Raw genomic sequence first — 13,370 nt, 5'->3', positions numbered from 1 at the left:
ATTTGTTACTAGTGGAATAAAGTTAACACACTGCTTTAAATCCAGTTTAACAGCAGGAACAAAGATTTAGTAAAAGCAAGCCTTTAATAAAACTTTGTTCATCTTAACTACAATTTTTACCATCTCCTGAAAGTCGTTTAGGTAGGAGAGCTTCTTCATGCACCCTCTGTGACTCAGCTGGGTCCCTGAGCAGCTGCCTTTCTTCCCAAGTTCAGTTTTAAACCTAAACCAAAGCTCAGGTCTTGCCTCCCAACAGCCGTTCAGTGTGTTCTGAAAAGCAGTGTCCCTCTAGCTGTTATCGCTCCTCTTGTTTATGCTTTTTCTGACGGACAAGTTTCAGTGCCAATGTACGTTACTTGTGAGTTATTCTAGAGCAGCTCCAAAGCTGTGCCAGGGAGTTTTCCCAGTTTATGGCACCAGCTGTACAGAAAGGTGCTTTAACAACCTGCTTAACTGCACATTTAGGTGATGTCATTGGTTACTGAAGCAACATGTACACTTACATGCTTAAAAATTTCTTGCTCAGTCAGGACTGGTGTCCTTAATCTGCTCTGCATGCTGCAGTTCACCAGGAAGGCTGAATTCAATTCAGTGGGAGCAAGACCAAACTCCAGACTGATGAAGAAGTGAATGAAAGAGTAATCACTGGAAGACTTTGCAGATGAGGTTTGATTGCCTTGATGAATCTGGGGATTCTTCAGGGATTGGACCTATAAGAAATCCCTGGCATGCTGCTACTTACATAAAATTGATATTAATAGTGAATTATTTTTAGGAGGGAAGCTGACATATTATAAAAGTGTCAAATGATAATGATATGGCAGCTGGTATATGTTATGTGCAGTTGCATCCCAGATTGTTAGGTTTTCTAGGTTTGCTAGAAATTTCAGGTACACCCTTATTGCAACATTCAGTGTAGGCAAAATACCCAGCACTATTTAAGTAAATGAATTGCAACAAGAATTGCAAATTCAAAAGAAATGTCTGGTTTGCTTTATTACTAGGGACTACACATGTGCTGAAAGAACCAGGTCTGGTTTGTTAAAGCCAGATGTAAAAATGCTGCCTCCAGCTAACTCCATCCTCTGCAACTGCCTTCTGTGAGTGCCTTTCCTCCCTGCTGACCATCTCCTGTGAACCCTCTGATCTCTGCCCAGCTGGTGAGTGATCATCCTCTCACTTTTACCTCAAAGTGCCCACCCCCTCTGTACCTGAGATCAAAGCCTCCAAGTCTATCCAAATCTATAGTATTATTTGCCTCTGCTTACCCGTATTGGTGTGTCACGGTTGCATTCTTGGCATGACTGTACAGAAAAGAGTGTCTGAGTATTTGTGGATCTGGAAAGGACCATTTTTGTGGACACACAACTGTGTGTGGGGCATGAGTAAGAACAGCTACGCAGTTTTATAGAGAGCAATATGCTGGGAGGCTCAAAGGTACCTATGATATTTTGGCTGAGCTGTTCTGGTCTAGGAGAGTGTTTGTCTGAATTGTGGTGATAGCTGTTTTGAACAATGTCTTGCTTTAGCATCTTGGAGCTGATTGTAGCAATGGGATAAAAGAATGGATTGTGAGAAGCAGAGGAAATACTGGACTTTAGTGCTCCTAGGAATGATAAAATGTCTGTTCTGCAATATGTTATTATAAAATGTCTGTTGCAATATGTTAATATACATACAGAAACAATCTGTAGGGTTGCTTAGTGTTTCTCCAAGCTTTTATTAGGATGTTAGAAGTAAAATCTTGGCCATCTTGAAGATGGTGGGAAACTGCCTTTGCCTTTTTTGGGTCAGGATTTCTCCCTTATGTCTGTGTGTGCTATACTTGGCAATTCACCAGAAACCCCATTGCAACTAACCTAAGAAGGCAGAGAGGAGCAAGCAGCTAAACTGTACTTTCTAGACAAAATGGAGCGTCCCCAGGCAGTGTTCAGGGGTGGATGTTGTATCTGGCCATCCTCAGACCGTCTCCGTGCTAAGGGTCTCCTGAGCAAAGGAGTGGGAAGAGCCAACAGGAAACATAGCTGCTTGAAAACAGGGCTCCGAGATGGCAAGGAACTCGTGATAGGCCAGGGGCAGAGCTGGGAGGAGACCCTGTTGGCCTGACCATCTCTGACTGTGTAGCAGTCTACATGTGCAAAGAATTTAGATAGTATTATAAGTAAGCAAAGTTTCATTGCTTTAGATGCATCCCAGAAGAAAGCAACTTCTACTCCAAAATCCTGACAAACAAACAAACCATAAAAAAGCCCTCTCAATTTCCCAGAAATCTTGTTTATAATACATATTAGTGCATAGAAATTCTCCAAATCTAAGTGACAAATATTTGGCCCTGGAGTATGTAAAATGATGCCATTCCTTATTTTTGAGTGATGCACACCTGGACCTATTTGGCCATAGGCACCTCTCCTCTGTGGTCTTAATTCTGAGTAGATAGATTATAATAACTATTCCTACTTAAATAATGCTTTTCTTCTTTTGACCTCAGAACAGTTTAAAGAGATGATACTGCTTCAGCTCTGTCATGGGCTGGGAATTTCTGTGCCAAATTTTAGCCTCAGAGCAGTTACAACAACTTACAAATCTCTCAAAGATCTTAAAACAATGCTACTGATCTCCAAATGATAGCCCCTTAGATATTATTACTGAAACTTTCTGGAAGTAGTGAGAACCAAAAGGGAGCAATTAATTCTTGGAGTAACCCCATTTACTTTAGCAGCTTGGCCCTGAGGGAGTAGGAGCACTTGATGTCTGACAGCAGCCCCAAATGTCAGTATTCCTCCCCTTGTTCATTTGCCTGCTTGCTGTGGTAGATTTCATGCCGTTATAAGCTGTTTATTTACAGCCTGATCAAAGTACTTAATGACAGGGTTAATTTCTACGTATAATAAGGAAGTCAAGACAGGAGACAGGTACTGTGTAATCGAATTTTTCATTTTGGAATTTGTTTCTCTTCATGTAGGGCTTAGCTTTGATTTTTATTACCATTAATGTCTGCATTTACTGTTTTCTAGTCTCTTAGATAAGCTAAACCTACTGTGGAAATAGTGGGGCACTGAATTGTTCCAACAGCTTCCATGAAAGTATGATGATAAAGTAAAAAGAGTCTATAACTTCTCTGCAGCAAGACCTTAAAAATGCAGTTTGGTTTGGAGGACAGCTCTTAATAAAATTACACTGCTTAAATAGTCTACTGAGACATCTAATTCTCTTTTTATGACCCCATAGGTATGTGCACAGGCATGGATGCTTAAGTATGTATGTACATAGCCAGAGAAAGAGTCAAAGATTGTGTTAAAATACAAAATCTTATAGTTTATTAAGTGTATGTCTTCAGCAAGACTTTGCAGACACAAATGAATCTCCGCAGCATCCCTTTGAAAGAACCGATGGTGAAAAATTGGTTAATGGTACTCATTTCTTGAAAGGCGGAAATGAGACATGAAGTGTTAGATCTGCATTTGCCCTGCATAATTTGGTTTTCATTTTTAGATGCACTGAGAACTGTGAATATTCCTGGACATTCAAAAACCTAGGGGTACAGAAGTGATGGAGGCCTTAGAAAATATGGTTCTTGCTGAGGTAGCCAGCTTCACGAATCAAGCTGGATGTGGAGATGACATTAAACCTGGGCATATCCAGCTCACCCTGCATCCACCGAGTTTCTCTTTTTCTAGTACTCTGTAAATTTTAGGAAAACAGGGACTTAAAATCTCATGTGATGCTAAATTTTGTGAACCACTGTTAGCCAGGTTTCCTTATGGCTGAGGTAGAAATCTGTGAGGAAAGCGTGCACCTCTGTTAGCACCATTGTGCAAACTGTAGTTTGCAAATGTGGTGGGAGGCTTTGCTCATGCTAATTCGGGCTCAGTCATGCACCTTCTTTTCCTCTTTTACATGCAAATAGCAGCTGTGTCAGTCTCTGGGATGCCTGCTTGTTCCTTTAAGGGAGAGATTCCAGTTCATACCTTCAACCAGTGCATTTGTGCGTGGGCAGAGGTATAGCGCAGTGGTACAGCTGCTGACAAGGGAAGAGCTGTGATGGAGGTTGGAACAAGTCAGTGGAATAGAGGAGTTCTGAAAGAAGACGCTGAGCTCTTCTGGTGTGTTTTCATTTATTAAAAAAAAAGTGTGTGGGGGAAAGCAGCTGAGAACTACACAAAATGATAATCCATGATCCTGCCCCCATGAAAGGGATTGCCAGAAGGATCCATTTCTTTCTTCTGAACCCAAGGTTCCAGGCAGCAGCCCTGGTGCTGGAGTGGGTCAGCTGGGACAGTGGTGTCCTAAGTGCCACTTGGATTCCCTGTCGTGGTGCCAGGGTGCTGAAGGAGCTGAGGTGGTGAGCTGTCCTGCTGGGAGCTGTGGCAGTGCCATGCTCACCCAGCTTCTGCAGGCCCTGTGCTCTGGAGGGTCCTTGGACTCACCAAGCTACTGGCTGCTCTGCTCTCCCAGCATTTTCCATGGTGGGGTGCAGCCTGCCTGCCCTGCTGCAGAGACAAGGAGGTTCACAGTACTTGCTTGAGGGCAGCGGGCAAATTGGGTAGAAGTAATTGAAAATGAAACATATTGCCATGATGTTATTTTCTCCTCTGTCTTCAGTTTTCACCTCAACTTTATGACTCTGCCTACCTGAACCCAGCCACTGTGTTACTCTTCCTCTTCTGAAAGGCCATCCCTGCTCTTGCGTCACAGAAGTCAATGCAAAATTAAATCAGATAAAATCATTTTCATGGTATCACTTGGATGCCACTGAATTTACTGGCTGCACAGTGTAAGTGTTGCACAACAAGGACCTGTTTAAAAGGGTGCTTAGTTTAAGGTGCAAGTATTTCCCGGAATTTGTAGTGCAGAGTTTTCTGGAAGGTCAGCTCAAAGAAATATGACATCCCTGTGAAGTTCTCAGTTGAGTCCGTAGGCAGCTTGACACAAGGATTTTCAAAAGGTGACAACTTGCCTTTCAGAAAGCCTTGGCTCCTGTTTGTCTGTTCTCCCCTGAAAAGACTGTCTTGATGTGATGTCAGTACCACAGCAGGCTAGGACTCAATGTACATCTGTGGCTTTGTGTGCCCACGAACATCCTTGGAACCGGTAACATAATAATATCTGTGAAACCTTCAGCTCCTCTGTGACCTGCTTTGGCAACACTAAATTAATTGGGTAATATGCTGTGACACAATAGGATTAAATGCTGGCCCTATTAATGGCAGTGGATTTTGGTATTGATTTTGAAGGTACTTTAGGTTTTTGGCTGAGGAAGGTAGTGGTAACATCATGAGGAAATAATCTAGTTATTTCCTGTCAAACAGGATCCTCAGTGACATGGATGTTACAGAAAATGCTTTTCAAATAGAAATCTATCCCGTTGCAAAGGAACATCTTGAGCTATTGACCCTGCAAAGTAATACATGCATATAGTCGTTTCCTTACTATTTAAAACTTCCTTGTAACCAGGTGGGTGGATCTGGTTATGCTGTACTCCACCATAACAAAAATTTACCCAAAGCAATTTTTTGCCTGGCCTAAATTTTGCAAAAATATCTGGTCTTTAATACATTTGAGAAAGGGAGATATTTGCACCTGACACGTCTACACATTACTTAGAGCAGGTTATTGATCAGTCCTGTATATGTTGCTTTCCAGTGGGAGGATGAGATAGAGACACCAATCCATTACCGCAGCTATCTAACACTGGAAAGCAATAGCACTAATGATACAGATTTTCAACAGCTGATTTATATTATCCTGCAGTCAATAGAGCTCATGATTTGGCCACTGTATTGTTGAAAGCAATGCTCCCAAATGCTGGCAGGCCCCAAATCTGATCCTCTGTAACAGCACAGCTCCTGTGCTACAAGCAGGTGAAAACAAAACCGCACTAGTCTTCCAGAGTATGGTCTGGACAAGCTCTTTACTCACTGAGCAGTGGGTTCTGTGAACCCCAAGCTGATATGAGGCTCGTTCTGGTGAGTGATTCCTGTTAAAAGAGTAGCTATGGACTGTACCAGGTGCTCTCCTGCACTATGCCACATGGAGGAAAAGATGAAAGAGTTCTTTCTCTGGGCAAATACTGCACTTAAAATCTCAGTTATTGCTAAGTTGGTGGTGATTAATGGGAAATGCATGTTGGTGGCTATAAGTGAAAGGCAGTAACTGGGTCCCCTCTTCTTCCCTCTAGTAGTGCAAGTGCTTTGGGCACAACAGAGGAACTGTCCACAGAATCCAGAATGGTGCAGAGCTGAGGGAGAGAGTGGCAGCAGCAAGGAGCTATGTCTACTGGAGAAACCACTTGACAAGCCAAGTGAAAGACAGCCTGAGTAGCCAGTGGGCACAGTCCCACCCTCTCTTTCAGTTGTGTTTGAACATGAGCATGGTCACATCAGAATAGGCTATCATATCAAGTCAGCTCAGATAGGCTGGGGGCTTGCCTCAGGATGTGCTGGTGGTTTCCAACATGTGCATGAGGGAAAGGCTGTGTGCAGACCAGCCGTGCATTTAGAGAGGAGAGTACAGATGTAGCGTGGAGGTTTGCATGTTCAGATGGGCTGACCTGCGGGAACAATGAATGTCTTTTGGGGCTTGTACACACCCTGTTTTCACACAAACATTTCATGCAGATTTGTAACATGCGATAGCTGCCAAGCGTCTTATACACAGTCACAGTCTAGTGACTGAAGGATCCACTAATTAAGAAGCCCCTAATTAGGCTTTTAAATGATAAACTGTAATGGCTGTAGTGCAGCTGTTGTAAACTATAGAGTAAATTATACCCTGTTGAAAGAGGCTTTAATTATGTATTTATATAACAGACTTTAAGGTCTTTGAAAGATAAAAGAATTTTTAGTATCAGCAATTAAAAAACCAATAGAGTAACAATAAACCTCTTAAATCAATGAAAGCAAGGAAATCCAAAGTTAATCTGAAAAGCTGCAATGGTACTTTCTTTAATTCTCATTGTGTTTTAGTTGGTTGGGGGGTTGGTTTTGTTCTTTTTTGTTTTCATAATGCATGAGATAAGGAGGTATTGTCAGCCAGTAGTTTATGTCCCCTGCTTTCGATTCACTAGCTTTTATAGGCCATGTAGAACATTAACGATATTTTGGCAAACTTTCCATGGTTACATTTTTGCAGGAATCCTAGCAAGAATACCCTTATCAGATAGCTTTTCTCTTTGTATCCTGATTTACAGAATGGTTAGTAGTACACATGCCTTTGTGAAGTCAACAGGGGCTTGAAAATTGGTCATATTTGGCCCTTGGAGACCATGTTCAGGCCAAATCTAGCCTGCACATTATTGGTGCAGTTTTTGCAGCCATTCACCATGCTGTGCTTACGAACTGGAGAAAAGGTCTGGATGTCTCCAGGACTGTTCAGCTACTTGGAGACTGCACTCTGGGATTCTTTTTTACAGGGCTCAGTCCTGCTCCACTGAAATTGAGGAGAGTTTAGCCCTTGCCAACATTTGGGGCTAGACCATACTCCAGTCTGCCTATGCTTTAGACATGAGCACTGCTCCTCTCCTGCCAGCTCTGCCTAACAGTGTCTCTCCTGGTAACCTCACAAGTTCTGTCTCCAAACTCACATCCACCCTCAGCCTTCCTTGGTTACCCAGCCCTGTTTGCTGCCCTTTCTTGCCATCTCTGATCACAACTGCTGCTGATGCACTGTAGTGAAGAAATGCCTCTTTGCAGAGAAAAGGAAAGGCGTCTTTGATGTGCCATCCACTGCCTGATGGCTTTGCTCATCTGTTGTCAATACTTTTAATTTTTTAGATTACTGCTTCTCAGGATAAGGGCTCTGCTTTTTGTGCCTGCATACTGCCATCACATAGAAGATACAGATATTAGGCTGTGATGTGCAGAGAGTTCAGTTCCTTTAGCTGCTTTTTGGGACTGGCCTTCACAGCTGTAGGACTGAGCAACCTATGACAGGCAAACAAGGTAGTGCTTTTTGTTTATTCCAGCCACATCCAAGTATTTTTATCTGGAAATGTCACAGCAAGGGAAATAGGAAATACAGTTCTCATAGTTAATTTTTATGGTTGATTAATTAGCCCAAAGAGTATTAAATTGTGCTAATGTAGTTTGCCTCTTCGATGCTGTCTTTTGACTTCAGTGGAACTAAATACATGCTTAAAGTTAACTACATGACTAAGTGCTGTGGTGAATCGGGGCCTAGGGCATTAATTAGAACTTGGCTCAGATTTACTTTCAAGGCTTTCCCCCCCTCTTTTTTTTTTAACTCTTCAGCCTCAGCAGTTTAATTGGTATGCAGATGTTCCCCTTTATTGCTGGCAGAGGCCTCTGTCACTGTTCTGAAGGTACTCAGACATCAAGGCTGGTACAGTGGGCAGGAAGAAACCCCCCCTGAAGGCTTTCAAGCTTTGTGGGAAATAATGATGTATGAGACAGGGATTCCTTTGGAACCTGAAGGGAACATGACAGACAGAATAATATGGGAGGAAAACATTGTCTTCACAATTGAGACTGATGGTCTCATCTTGTCTCCTTGTTATTGTTACCAATCAAGACTGAGATGAGCTTTCTTATGAAGAACTTAATTTCGTGGCAGGTTCTATATGTTGGACACACTGCGCTCAGTGGTAGCTTTCCATCCAAGGTACAGATACTGACAGGCTCTGAGGAGCCCTTTAGGGTGGTGTTTTAGCTTAAAACCTAAAATTCCTTCCAGCATTGAGATGCATTTTGTCAGGAATGACAGCTGCAATTTGATAATCTTTTACCACTTTGCCTGCCTATCTCAAACAGCTAGCTGGAGGGGAGAAACCCAGAGTTGTTGGGCAGAGGAGTGTCAGCTTTATTAATCAGCTTTTCTCACAGTTTATTAATTTCAGTTTCCAGTGGTTAGTGCATGTTTGTGAGAGACAATTGATTTGTACAGATCTGTGTAGGACGGAGCAAAGCTGGAACTAAAGGAGTGCAAGTTGACAGCAATGCAATAGCTCTAATTGACAGATAGACCAAAGGTACTACTTGAAGCAACTTTTCTTCTGCTGTTTAGGTTAGAAATGACCCTCAATTTGTCCTCCAGTTGGCATGTTCAAAAATAAGTTTTTTCATGTATATTCATTTCAAATGGATTAGCTGAAATATCAAGTGCTCATTTTCTATACTTGTATTATCAAGTTAGATGATTCAAAATGCTGTTGTGCAAGGTAGAGGAAGATGGCTGTTTCTTAACTCCTCCAGAGTAAAAGCTGTCTTTCAGGGTACACTTTGCACATGTTAGTATTTTTTGGCACCCACAGTTTCATCAGAAATGCATTTCAGCTAATGGGAGGCAGAAGGACTAATATACATGCTGCATGTTGTGGGTGCAAAAATGCAAATAGAAATTACACCCACCATGGAAAAGGCGAGGAAAATGTACCTTCCTGGATGTGAGCAAGGGTAGGTTAGGAAACATCATCTTCCTTTTACAATTGGCTGTTACTCTTTACATTTCTGGAGAACTGGGATCTTGCTGTTAATCTTACAAAAATAGATGCTGTGGTGAAGCCTGAGGCATGAATAAAATTGGATGTTAATCTTAAAGCAGATTTTTTACAGCTATGCACTCAGAGCCAGTGAATCCAAATGATGTTGGAAACTCTGTGTTTGTTACTTATTTGATCAAAATGCTATGGGGAAAGAGGTCAGTGGCACAGGTACATATTGTAACATCTGTGGCTCCTGAAAGTTGAGCAGATAAGCACAGCAAACATTAAGCATCTCTGGCTCGACACAAATAATAGGCAAATCTGAAAAAAGCCTGCTGACAAGAGGAGTGGGTGTTGGTGGGTGACTTGCTGCAGTTTTAGAGCTGTTAAGTGTAGGTTTTTTAGCATTTTCATTATTTAAAAGTGGAGTGGTATTTTCTTCACTCCCTCTGAAAAGTTACTAATTTACTCTGAAATACAGGGTAAGCCACAATGATTTAACAGATCTGTAATGTGCTTTAGAGTGATTTCAAGTAACAGACACATTCTCCTAGGTTCCCACTGTCTCTGCTCTGCCCTCACTCCTTTCTTTGTGTACATCTGTACCAACATGCAAAGCAGGGACTGCCCCACATGTGGCTTTCATCTGTCTAGCTCCACTGTCAACAGGTTGGGTGGTTTTGGCTACTGGTGCTTATACAGGTTTGCTTTATTCCCAGTGTTCAGAAACAGAGGCTGTTAGCTTTGTTCAGATGTTGGGAAGGGCATCCTTGAGCATGGAGTGGTTCAAAAGCTGCTGCTCTTCAAGTACTGCTGGAAGTGGATGGGCCTTCCTTAGAGCAGCCTTAGCATGCAGAGGCTGCCTTTTGCCCAGTGTGTGGAAAGTGCCTATCAGAGCATGGCCAAGGACCATGATCATAGAATCATAGAATCAGCTGGGTTGGAAAAAACTTTGTTATGATCATCAAGTCCAACCATTACCCCAGAACTGCCAAGTCCACCACTAAACCATATCACTGAGGGTCTCATCTATACAGTTTTTGAACACTTCCAGGGACGGTGATTCCACCACTCTCCTGGGAAGCCTCTTCCAATACCTGATTAGCACTTTCCTGGAAAGCCTGTTCCAATACCTGATTAGCATGATTACTGTCTCCAGGATGCTCCTGTAATACAGGCAATATTAAGCAATCTGCAGTCCTCGGTGTCTGATTCAGAGAAGCCAGCTGAGTTGTGTTCCCGACAGGCTGTCCAACAAGACAGGCAGCCTGAGCTGATGGGAGATGGTCAGGGGATTTTCTCTGGTTGTCACAGTGAATGGGTCTCGTTCTCAGCTATGTCACACTCCAGCCGATTCGTGCCTGCATATTGCTGTGTTGAACAACCATGCCTATGGCAGGATGCTTAAGCTGGCTGCTTTTTGCATGGATTGTATGTAAGTTTGATGGAGCCTTGCTGAGAAGGAGCTGGCCTTGCATTTACTCAGAGAGATCTCTGGTGGTTTGTGGTAAGGAATTGGGACCTGGGGTTGAAGCCACAATCTCCAGGACCAAACCACAGAATTTACACAACTGGCAGTCCTTCCCGGCTGATGGTCTGCTGCTTTTCTTTCTGCTCTTGTCATCGCTGCTTGAGGGAAGAATCTACTTCATTCTATATAGCAATGTTGTCTAGCTTACTTTAATTTTATGAGCTGCTGCTGATTTGTTACTGGCTTTATTTAGTATCAATAACCAAGAGTAGAAATACTTGAATGGAAAGCTAGATGGAAATGATGAGATTCTCCAGAAAACTTGGAGGACTCCAGGGCTTCTTTTGCTCTTCTTTGTTTCCCTGTTCTATGAGGCCTGGAGAATATTTATCCATTCACAAGAGAAACTATTCAAAATGTATGGGCCTGAAATGTCACTATTAAGTTTCTATTGCTCTTCTGATGTGACTGGTATAGATCACGTCTGCCAGCAAACTTTTAAGTAAGAAAGCTTTTTTTACAAGGATAGGTGGTTTGTCCACCCAACCTCTATTTATAACAGTATATTGTTGTGAAGCCATTTTTATTCTGGAGGCTTGAGGCAACTGTTTTGATCTGGGAGCTTGCAGTGTGGGTAAGCGCAGCCATGTTAGGCTGGATAGAATGTCACCCTCAGGGATTCGCATGTGTAACTCTCCTTTACTTGAACTGAAGAAGGACCAGAGTTTGTTTGCTTTCACTTTCTGTCACTTTCACTGCTGTTCTACAGAAGCTATAATTTCCTCCTTTCTTCCCGAGTAGATGATGTCTAAAGAAGGCCTGAACTGAGTGTAGATATTCTTATATTTACTTGAAATGAATGTAGCTCATAACTCTTATTTTAGCACCAATCTGGAATACTACTGTGAACAGATTTACAATGTCTGCCTCTTCCTTACCTTGGCATTCTGGCATTTATGCTTATTCTTGAATTGCTGCTTGGGAGTTTAGTGAAGCCAAATGTCTGAAAGGTGAGTAGGTAAAAGGCAGGTACCTTCACATTCAAACGTACTCCTTTTGTGTGCTCCACAATCTTCTTTTAATTCTTTAACATAGTTTTATTCTTCTCATACTGAGTGTCTCATCACTGATTTTTGTTCCAGTATGTGTGTCATCATCAGAATCATTAGCTGTGTTCCAGTTGCATGGTCCTTTGTTGCTGGATTGAAAAGATCTACTAACTTCAACCATGTGTTTTTAGACTAGACACTTACAGAAAGCCTTTACTGTGTTTATGGAAGAGCAGATTTAGTCTGGAAGTCATTGAGTGAAACCAATAAAGAACTTCCTTGATGTGATTTTTGGAGTTATTCTGTGGAGCTAAATTGCATGTTTTCAGGTATAGAACATAAGGGCACTTGAAAGCATAAAGAAGGTTAAGTGTAGATGGTAATGAAAATGTTTTCGGTATTTATAGGTTGGTTGATAATGTCAGTATATTAAAGTGATATGAAATATCTCTTTGATTTCATGGACAGTGCCTTACTATATATAGTTTACTGTAATAACATGATCTTTGGTATCCATTGATAATAAGTTTAACTTTATAAAAAGTTTGTTAGTAATCCAATTTCCCTGAAATGTCTTATGAAAACTATTTTTATTACAGAAGACATATAGTTGCTATCTGCCCAGTGTTATCTCCGTCATAGTGACCTAAGCTAAGAAAACACATTTGGAAAAAACATGCCAAGCAGAGATGGTTGGGGGCCTTATCAAATATTTATCAATAGTTGGATGTGTGGTCTTTCAACCAGATTTCTTTCACCCAGATTATATGCAAACTGCAAGATTCTTCAAGCATAAAGTCATATGCCAGGACAATGGTATTAGCATTTCTTTTAATAATAATAATAACAACTTTGGAATAAGTATCTCTTTTTGTGAATTGTCTTTCTTGCCATTCATCACTGTGTAACATCTTTGCAGAACTACAGTAACTGCTCCATCCCTGGCAGTGTTCAAGGCCAGGTTGGATGAAGCCTTGGGTGGGATGGTTTAGTGTGAGGTGTCCCTGCCCGTGGCAGGGGGGTTGGAACTAGATGGTCTTCGGGTCCTTTCCAACCCTAACTATTCTATGATTCTATAATGGAAATTATTTCTGTAATTGGAGCTGGGTTTGGCAGAGAGTTCTGCCTTTCTGGAAAAGAAATGCTGGATTTGGTTCTTTACTTTGCCATCCCCTTTTTGTACTGTTGTGTACTGGGATAAAAGAATAAAGGTGAGCACTAGGTGAGCTATGAATTCCCCTTGGACCAAACTTCATGAGTCTCTGCTCTGACACGCATTTTGGTGTTACTGCTTCCTGGGGGATTTTATTCACAAAATCTCAGAACATATTCTTCCAGTAAGATTTCACATAATTTGATAAATGTTTGGATAGATTTCATACCATCTTATCAAAGTAGGCACAATAGTTTT

At 41.8% G+C, this 13,370-nt stretch overlaps 1 protein-coding gene across 19 annotated transcripts in view; it reads left to right on the top strand.

The window, feature by feature from the left end:
- Nucleotides 1–13,370, top strand: part of RTKN2 (rhotekin 2) — a 225,283-nt gene that overhangs the window by 49,570 nt on the left and 162,343 nt on the right. For 13 of the 19 annotated variants that reach the window (XM_065670900.1, XM_065670901.1, XM_065670899.1 and 10 more), the window contains one exon: nt 1,005–1,160. The exons of the other annotated variants lie outside the window; for them this stretch is intronic. The gene's annotated coding sequence lies outside the window, so the exon portion shown is untranslated. The remainder of the gene's footprint in view (nt 1–1,004; nt 1,161–13,370) is intronic. 19 annotated transcript variants of the gene reach the window in all.

The sequence above is a fragment of the Lathamus discolor genome, chromosome 3, assembly GCF_037157495.1.
Source record: "Lathamus discolor isolate bLatDis1 chromosome 3, bLatDis1.hap1, whole genome shotgun sequence".
Classification (NCBI taxonomy): domain Eukaryota; kingdom Metazoa; phylum Chordata; class Aves; order Psittaciformes; family Psittacidae; genus Lathamus; species Lathamus discolor.
This window is presented reverse-complemented; position numbering and strand designations above follow the sequence as displayed.